General features: G+C 37.7%; 1 long non-coding RNA gene across 1 annotated transcript; it reads left to right on the plus strand.

Moving 5' to 3' along the window:
• Positions 1 to 623: 623 nt before the first annotated feature.
• LOC136009397 (uncharacterized) lies at positions 624 to 8,001 on the plus strand. The gene is made up of 3 exons (XR_010610541.1): positions 624 to 729; positions 5,550 to 5,611; positions 7,505 to 8,001. It is a non-coding gene; the product is annotated as an uncharacterized LOC136009397 (long non-coding RNA).
• The last annotated feature ends 709 nt before the right edge of the window (positions 8,002 to 8,710 follow it).

The raw sequence follows: 8,710 nt of genomic DNA on the forward strand, positions 1-8,710 counted from the left end.
ACCATGCTAAATTTTACATGCAAGGAAGTATGTACGATAAAATGTTGCTATGATTCCTTTTAGTGCTACAGCAGAGCAAAATTTTGTTGGACGGGCTGTTTTTAAAACTGAAAAAACGTACCAGATTTATTTTAGTTTTGTCTACCAAGGTCCATTCTTTTCGAGGTGACTTTACAGTGAGGCGCACCAAAAAGGCACCAAATTCAATGCAGTCTGACCCTCACTCTCATAGTCTTTGGGTTAGATGTATATTTAAAGCAATACTCTTTTTAGTAGAACACCGCACTGTATCCCCTTCTACCACATGAGATCACGATCCTTATGACATTAAACATTATAAGTGCTGTCTATTGAAATTTTCCAGAACAAATCTCGTCCCTTTTGGGAATGAAGCTTCCTCAGTTTAGCCGATGGACCAATGGATTGCATCTTTCTTGGAGACAGGACAACAAACCTTGCTCAAGCCAGGGCTTTTTCCCTACTTGGAACACAACTGTGCAACAAAGTCCACTGATCAGGTCATTCCAGCAGTAAACAAAATGGTTCCCAGCAGTGTGCCGTGTGCCCTGACTGACTTGCGTTATGTTTGTTTTGCCTTTTCAGCTTTTTCCCAAGAAAATAAGTTTGGGCACAGAGGAGTTTTGGGAGTGTAGTTTTATCTATTTCAATGTGCACAAGACCGTCAGTCTGATGTTAATGGCGGCAAGGTTGAAGGAACTTGCATTGCAGGTAAGGAGAGCAATACAAGACCTTAGTTTGTAGTTTTGGAAGGAATTTTTTTCTCCCTGCAGACAAGTTTTACACCTATGTAGGAAGTTATGCAGTTCTGAGGTGTAGCTGTGCTGGTAACTATCTTTTGTAAAGCAGTGCTTGAGATATGGGGGAACAAGCCTACTCAAAACCTTAAAGATATGTGCTGAACATTTGAACCAATTCCTATCTGTGTTTTCCTCTTGTCTGTGGGAACTTAATGTCTGTACTGGGTCACACCAAAGATATGTCAAATTTACTAGTGGCTGTGGCTGCTGCATCCTCTATCTTTCCAGAAAATATCCAAAGCTGAATGCTTAGGAATGGCACAGGTACAGAGTACTACTTCAGAAGTATCATGTCATCTCTTATGGCTCCTGGCATTTTACTGCTTGGGAACTTCCTGAGCTGAAAGTTGGATCTGCATTGCTGTGCTTAGTAACTTTTGGCAGACTTCTGTTATGTACATTTATTCCATCTTCTTATTAAACAATACGTATTTTTGATACTTATTATGTTCTGAGGTAATTGAGTACAAAAAGTTACTTTTGAAACTGCTTCTTTTAAAACTTCTGACTGGTTATTTTTCTTGATGTGTCCTATTTTTTGCATATGGAAGGCACTCTGGAAAGCATTAAATAAACCTGATATGCTTATAGCAGCCATTGTTGGTTGAAAGCTGTACTCTAGAGTTCTGCATTTGGTTTCAATTAGCGCATGATTCCCATAGCCCTAGCACGCACCTATAAATTAGCAGAGAATGGGGTATAAGCATATGCAAATGAAGGGAGAAGTTTACGTTGCTCAGTCCTCAATTTAAAGAGTAGCACAGAGAGCTGCTTTAAACAAACTCTCTAATCCTTTGTGATCATAGATGGATTAAATGATCCATCCTTGAACTCACAAGGTCTTTTAAACCATGATTGAAACCTCTTGCAGCAATGAATTTATTCCAGATCATCTGGAAGGCAGAGCATCCTCCTAATGACAAATAGATATCAGAGAGAAAGAAATTAACACCTCTCCCCAGGTTTCTTGGTTGAAAAGTGGATGGGGAATAAGACACCCCCTTCCCACTTTCCAAGGCTGTACCACTCCTGAAGGCAAGCAATGCTTTTGTGGCAGTTCAGGATTGTGGGACCTGACATTTTTGGTTCTGCTTGGGTTGTTCTATGTGGGGTTTTTTTGCAAAACGAAAATATGGTTGAACTAGATTTCGCTTTGCTTGTGGTATTTTGCTGGTAAACATCACTTCATCAAATCTCTCTTTTTGACCTCACCCCCTCTGACTGAATTGAATGTGTCTTTCGTTAGGAAAAAAACTCTACTGCTGCTACAATTTAAACATTGATTTGTTGACCATGCCCCTCACAATAAGGAATGTAAGAGTATAAGTAATCTCTGTCTCCAGGTGCTGTTTTAGAAATTCTACTGTAAGTGAGTTGGAATAAAACCTTTCATTTATGAACATCCTCTGTAATCTGGCACTGGTAAATGATATTAGCTAGAACTGAGACAAGATCATCCACTAATTCCACATAGGCCACTGAGTGAGTGACAAACAGAGACACGCAAGTAAGAAGCCTCGTTTCTCTCTGCAGATATTCAAACCCATCCAGTTGTCTGTGCTCTATACTTTTTATTTCAATGCAACATTCAAAAAGGAAAAAGTCTGCCATTACTTCTAACCCCATGCACTGCCCAAGCATTTTTTACTAATGCTTTCAGCTGTATTGGCAGCGCTGAGTGTAAAGATTTTCTCCTTCTACAGGTATACATGTTTTGTTGTTTCTGAATTTGAAGTCAATAGGCATTTAAGAAAAGTCGCATAAGTGGAATACAGTAAGATAATGTGACTCCTCACTATGGCATCAATGCATTGGTACCTGTATTGGAAGGAGCAAATTAAGTTATAGAAAAATCAATATTACCTCCAATAAAGTTTCCTGCTAAAATCAACACAAGTCTTTTTTTTTTTTTTTTTTTTTCTGTTTCTGTTAATCTCTGGCAGCCAGATGAAATAGTCTCTTTTATTTATCTCTTGCTCCAACCAAAGTTACTACTGCTTTACCCTAAAGTAAGGTGTAGTTTACCAAATCAATAGCACCAATTTTACCAAAGTAGAGTGTGCAAGAATACAAAATAAAAGATACTGTTTGAAGTTGAAAGGTAAGATATGTATGAATGAAAATGTGAGGTCAATGCTCATAAAGTTTCTGTTCATTGAAATGGTATTGAAATGGATGAGTTGAATGCTTGTCTTATCAATTATCCAGGAAACTTACCCCTTTGAATGTTTCAGCTGTGAATTCTGCTGTTGGGGTTCTAAAGTCCATTTTTTAGGTTTGTTCTTCATGAGGCTCTACAACCCACTGTGAGACAGTGTCACACAGCTTGAAAATTCCCTTAAAAAGGAAAAGGTCACATTTAAAAGTACATTTCTTAGTATGAACAAACAAACAGAATGTTTTGGAGGATTTCTGTTCACATTTATGTCTTTCGCAGGAACAGGAAAGTATCAGAAAGTATGTTTTTCTGTACTCCCTGACCAGTCCATTGAGCACACTTGAAGAGAATGCAGAATTAACATAAATCTTCATACTGTAGAATAGGTACAAATAGCTGTGCAAATTGATGCACATAACTTTTCGGTTTATTGAAACAGCATTAAACTGGATGAAAACAGACAAATGTTTATCTGCTGAGTGATACTGAAAACTTGCACCTTTGAATGTTTTGGCTGTGAAGGCTGACAGTGATAAATCACTCTCCAACAGCTGTGGACAGCTGTTTAAGTCTGGGGTCTAGGGAGCTTAATTAGGGAAGTGTGTTATAAAATTAAAGTGCCAATGGCTCATTAAGTTATGTGGCTATTTTTCGCAGCAGGCCAATAATACCACATTCCAGGCTTTGGGAAAGGACATGCCTAACTCTTTGTTAATTAAGGGCTTGTCCAAGAACGGAGGTTTGCCAAACTGCAGTGTTTTCATAGGAGAGCATCTGTGAAAGAAGACTCAGAGGGAGAAGCTATTTACAAGTGAGAATTTATTGTAGCTAGAGCAGATTTCCATCTCTTCATATACTGATGCTGTGGGCACATTTACCTTGTTTATAAACTACTGGGATATCTTAGATGTAGAGGGAGGACTATCACACCTGCTTTGATGAATAACCATTTATTTGGAGAGACTGAATTCTTCCCACAGCAGACACATTTATGAAAAAACCCCACACAACTCCTTAATGCACCCCAACAGCATAGAGAAAAAGGTATTTCAGAGTGACTAAAGGGTTGAAAAATAGAGACATGAGAGAAGCGAAGTGGGTGGAGGAGGGGAAGCATGTTATAGCTGTAAGGATTATGTGCAGGAATAGGTTGTCCTCTTTTAAATACTTTGTTTACATTGATTTTTTATATAGTAGGAATTATATTTGGCTATTTTAATCTCTAGTGGGCTACAGAACAAGGGTGAATAACTTTTGCTAGTAGAGCTATGGACTCTAGGATGGGAACAGGGGGATTGTGGACTCCAACTGCCTTATTTTGCATACTCATTGCAAACAAGCTGGCTACAGCCTGTGCTGAATGCAGCCAGCTTCACAATCCCTCTTCTTTGCAGGGGTTAGAGGGCTACCAAATCTGTGTCAGAAGATTTTTCTCTGTGGCAGCAGAGGGCTAAGGCCACTACTCCCCATAACAATTCAGCTTAGAGACAAGTTGTGACATGCTCTGTGTCAGAATTGCCCTGCATGAGCTCCCTAAAATAATTACAAGTACAGAAGGACCAAAACACAACCAATGTCATCAGAGAGATGATCACACCAAATTATTAAGCAGTCTTTCAAACTACAATGTGGAAATTTGAAACCCATTCTCACTAGTTCCTTCATTTCTCCACCCAAATATTTTCTTTTGCATGTTAATTAAAGATTTATGTCAAATTGTAGAACATAAAACTCATTCACACCTCTGTGTTGTTCTTAAACTGCTTACTTGTATTGCTTGGGATTTTCCCTATTCCCCATTATTTCTTTGATGACATTTAGCTAGGTGCTTTATTAAAGTGGGAAGTTTGGTAACTGTTTCTCTTTGCCTCAATCCAAGCATCTTTTACTAATAAGACCAACTGTCAAAGACATCTTGCCTAGAGTTACTAGACATTTTATATTAAAGATATTCACACTTACCTAAACATAAATCTGAATGAATGCACTGATTTTGGTGCAGTTATTCAGGATATAGAGCAATAGAACATAGTTTTTGTGAGTATGCTGACTATGCAGCAACAAGCAAGATATCTTCAGGTGTTTAAATTAAGGTGATTTAATGGTTTGGAGCATAGCCATCATTCTGGAAAATTGTAACATGATGGAAAAGGGATGGGTTATTTCTGCATCTGCCAAGAGAATATTCTGGGCAAATTTATTATTGACCTCCTTGCTAGTAGGCTGTATTTTGATTTTATTGTTAAGTGCAAGACTGACTCTGCTAATGAATTTGAAGGATCATGCTCCTGGTTAGAAAATCCCCAGTTGCTTCTGCTGAAAAAAAGAAACTTTGCAGTACCTAGGGACTGTTTCTAATTTATTGTAGTCTTTCCTGTATATCTAACTCAGAGATTTCTATTTCTCTATGAGTCTAAAGACCAGCTGATGGGTTTTTTCATGTTGCTGTTCTATGAGCTATTTATTGCTGCTTGTAAAGACTGAGTGGATATACAGTAAATATTTTCACAGAAGGTAAAATAGTCCTTTTTGACACCTAATTAAAACAATTCTGTGTTCTATCCGTACTTTAGAAAGATATTACACAGAATGAAGCTCACAGAATGAAGCTCACAGAATGAAGCTCAGTACTGAAGTAGGTATATGTATGTGTGTATTTATAATGTTATTTTCTCACTGAGGGGAACATAGTTTACTCTTTTTCAGTTCTAACATTTCCATATTGTGACAATCATCCTTGTGGTTCCTATGCACTGGTTGAGCTCCTCCCTTGAGAATTTGTTGGTGAATATCATTAATCAACTGGCAACAACACTTTTGAACAACACAAGCTAGAAAATATCTGTACCTCTAGCAAACAGCTGGCAGAATGATGATTTCCCATGTGTTAGTTACAATGCTTGGTGCTGGAGTACATGGCCATTCTCCCTCCCAGTCTTTATGTTGCATATTTTTAAGACAGAGGATGCAACTGAGATCATATCTTCACCGTTATTTAAACTTTGGACTGCTACCAAGGCCTGACTTGCCAATGTCCGTTTGTATTTGCATTTGAAACTCTCTCAGGGGAGCACTGTCATTTCTCACAACAGCTACTGTCACCTCCCACAAAACCAAGATTTCAAGAATCAAGATTTCAGTACTAAAGGTGTGTCAGATTATAGAATCATAAAATCAGCTAGGCTGGAAAATATCTTTAAGATCAAGTTCAACTCTTACCCCAGGACTGCCAAGTCCTCCACAAAACCATGTCACTGATGAAGGTTTTTACATTCATTATTTGCTAACTAACACTCTTCCAACAAAGACAAAGTAGAGCCTGGCTCTGTTGCAGTGGAAATTATATCAGTCAGCTCAAATCTCTTTCAGCAATGAATTAATGTAATCTTTTTTACTCTGTGCTGACATAGACAAAGAGCTGTCCTGGGGACATGCAATTCATCTCACATGAAGGATTATAATGAACTGAAGAGAGGCAGCAACCTCTTAAAAAGCAACTGCTTTTCTGCAAATGGGCGTCTGAGTACAGGCTGAGTTTCTGTGTGGCTTACTCCACTATTTTCCATCCACATAGTCTTTAGTGGGGGAACACACATTCCCTCTGTAGGTTAGACAGGTTTGTACAGGCATGTGAGTTTTGCTTGCAGATGGTCCTGACCTTGGCCAAAGTGTATAAAAGAAAACAGAGTTGATGTATAGCCAAGCATATTCTGTAGGCATGTTTTACACATAAATTTTGGCTAAACACTGCAGAATACGGATGCTGCACTCTTTTAAAGCTCAGGTCAACAAAAGCAGCAAAGTACTGGACATGCCCCAGTGTAAAAAGATTAGGAACTGTTCTTATTTATATTTGGTTTTACTAAAGAATGTGTTGCATACTACATAAGTCATGGTTTCAGTGTTCTGTGTTTTCCATCTCACTGTAAGTTATTAAAAGACCTCGATTTTCATTTTGAGAAATACTAAGAAGAAATATACTTTCCAGGTATTGTAATACAATGTAAAAAAAGACCTCAGAATTCTCTGGGATTACAGCAAAGGAATTTGCAGGTGTTTGGGCAGCTTGAGTATGACCAAGAAAATAATAAATTGGATAATCAACTAAATATGTCTGGGGTTATGGATTAAAAATGTGTGCATTTTTCAGAAAAATAAAATGATAAAATACAAATTAATTACAACATGAACAAAAAAATCTTAACAGAAAAAAAACATTGCAATAATAAAAGGCACAAATACATTTTTCAGCTTTGCCAAGTGAATGATAAATTGGAAAGTGGGGAAAAGTGAAAGAGTCACTTAAAGGTCAAGTTCAGATTTGGAGCTGTAACCATATTCACCTTTGCTTATGTTTGCTCTTGAAATTGGGAACTTCAAAAGAGAAGACTGGTGATTGATATTAAGCAGACAGAGGGACATTAAGGCTTCTTAAGCTGATTTTGGTGATATACAGCTATTTGACAACATTCCCCTGTCTACATATTTGGCAATCAGAACAAAACTAAAGTGGGTTTTTCTTTTGCAGCATGGCTTCCTGGGCTGCTGTTGAAGTTTTCAGTCTAATATAATATACTGAGAAGTAATCATTTTCACTTTTAATTCTGTCCTTTCAATCAAGACTTGGAAGCTTATGCAAAGGAATTTTCATGGTCTTTCCGAGGGAATACTACTGCTATGTCTCCCTAAACAGAGAGGAAACCTCAATAGGGATAAGTTAAATATATTGGTCATTTGCTTGAGCTAGAGCCTTATGCGAGTAAGGCCCTTACCATACTCACCTCTCTATGCGGTGAGACACATGTGCTTAACATGACGTTCCTGCTAAAATGCTTTGCTGTGTTGACAGCAATGGAACAGGAGGGGTTTTGCTGTGTTGATACACTGTTCTGACCATAAAAAATCACATTTTCCCCTGTAGTTCTGTAATTTTCTACTAAAAGTGTTCCTTTTGTAATGCAACAATTAAAATGCACTCAAGTAATCAAGACAGTCTAAATGATGCATATATTTAAAAGGAAAAAATGAACTGACAAAAAGATATATGTGCTGAAACAGTAGTTTCATACATACCTTAAATTAACAGATTTATAGAGGGCATCGACTTTCAGATGTTGTTACTTATAGCAACCTGTTCTTTTTCACATGTAAGTTACAGTGTTTCTGTAAGCTCAGAAATTTTCTATTAAACCTGTATTTGAGCATTACAGAGCTTTGAAAAACTCTCTTGAAAATTGAACTAAATCTCTGTTTCATGGTTTTACTACTGCTTCTCCAGCACAATGTCAATCATTCTTCTCTCAGCGGTCACTAACCAGGTTATTTGTGTGTTTCCACACTGCTGCATCACAAAACATCATGCCCACTTGCCTCAAAAAGATAATATCTAACACATATGGAGACCGCCTTTGATCTCCACAGTCTATCTGAAGGTCACAGACCTGTCTTCTCCTCTCCCTCACTTCAAATAGCCCCTTTCATTTACTGTGAAACTAAACATTGGAAAGATAAAGGCAGGAAAATAAAGGCCTTGATTTAATAGCGCTTATGCATTTAGCTGTTTCAAGGTAGATTTTACTCTCTCAGGTCACATTATTAATTGCCCTGCATCTCTGCATCATGGCATACTGCATTTGTTTTCATGCATGCAGCCTTCAAAATTCAAGCTGCTGTCTAAATCAGTACTTGCTTTGTTCATAAGTTAATAGCCATTAAGAGCCTACTAATCAATTTG

This window comes from Lathamus discolor, chromosome 2 (genome assembly GCF_037157495.1).
Source record: "Lathamus discolor isolate bLatDis1 chromosome 2, bLatDis1.hap1, whole genome shotgun sequence".
Taxonomy (NCBI): Eukaryota; Metazoa; Chordata; class Aves; order Psittaciformes; family Psittacidae; genus Lathamus; species Lathamus discolor.